The sequence below is a fragment of the Rhagoletis pomonella genome, unplaced genomic scaffold (assembly GCF_013731165.1).
Source record: "Rhagoletis pomonella isolate Grant_MI unplaced genomic scaffold, Rhpom_1.0 Rhpom_scaffold_00003, whole genome shotgun sequence".
Classification (NCBI taxonomy): Eukaryota; Metazoa; Arthropoda; class Insecta; order Diptera; family Tephritidae; genus Rhagoletis; species Rhagoletis pomonella.
The window spans coordinates 59,940,190-59,941,726 of NW_023458557.1; positions in this window are offsets into that span (position 1 = coordinate 59,940,190).

The window sequence follows — 1,537 nt, forward strand, 5'->3', positions numbered from 1 at the left end:
GGGTTTCACAGTGCATCTGCGCCTTGCGATCGTATCTATATATATATATGTACAAATAGGTTGGAAAGTATCTAAGCACAAAATAACAATTATCTATGTATATGTAGGTACGTGCGTATATCAAAGCTACTCTTTCCAGCAAAAAGAAAAGCTCGCTAATATTGATTTTGATTAATAGTTTGCTGATATATATCAAAGTACGTACGTATGTACATATAATCGTATATGGGTGTTTCCAGCGGAAGGTCCACCACGACAAAAAAAATAAAAGTTTTATATCTAACGTATTTACGGGCCGATTTGTCTGCTTTTTAAAATATACATATACTGGCTATGTAAGTAGAATCATGTTTGCATAAAATGGTCTTCCTAGGTGGTGCCAAGGTCGAGATATTTCGAAAAACCGTATTTATGGTCCGATTTGGTTCGAATTTGGCGTATGTGGTTGAAACATAATAAATCATAGATTTCTAATAAATTGACCCTGAATTGGCGCTGAAGTCAAATATAAAGTATATTCTACATAAAATACATGTTTTATTTGCGTTGAAAATTCATTTAACAGCAATATTAACAAAAATATAACGATGGAAATTTATGTCACGTGACGCCACGTCACGTCACGTTTCACACTTGGGGTTGTAAAAGAGAATTGAAACAATTTGCATTAATTCAAAAAACTCTAAAAACAACTAGAATTGCTCCAAATCATATTAAAATAAGTTTCATGAAAATAGCCATCCACAATTCGCAGAGTTTTGCAATTTTGTAAGAAAAGAAAAAATCAACTTCCATTTTTTGTAAAATTACGACTGTCACGTGCGCCACCATGGGAATGCCCATATGTATTTACATGTCTTCAGAACGAATTCCACGAAGAAGTGTGAAAATGAGAAAAACTGGCCGAATATGTATGTATGTACATATGTACGTAGGTATTCAGGCGCTGATGTCGATATGTATGTACGTATGTGGGATCGACCGCGAAAAGAGGATACAGGAGAACAAGAGAACTCAAATCACTGCAACTCTTATACGTTCATACATATATGTATGTATATACATATGTATATATAACAATGTGTACAGATGCGCGCAAAGAATGTACATATGCACCAAACACCCCCAAGACAAATGGTTAGCACAAAAAGTAAGTTAACAAAAGTTATTAAATTTTGAAGATGGCAAATAAATCATATATATATGTATATGTATATGTACGTTTTTTAAATAAAATTAAACGAAATAACGTAATCGAATCAAATCACACTAGTTATTAATATATGGATGTACATACACATGTATCCTAAAAGCTTTTTATTAATATTTGCGCACAAAGAAAATGAAAATTACTTTGAGAAAAGCTAACGAAATTTTAAAGCATTTCCACGTTGAAAATGATGTGACTTTTTTGAACCTTGAAATTTTAGTACATGTACATAAATGCATATGCGAACAAATATATATGTACGTGTAAAGAAACGGAATCAGACTTACGGAAGTCAAATAAATAGCTCCAACGGTATCCAGAATTCCT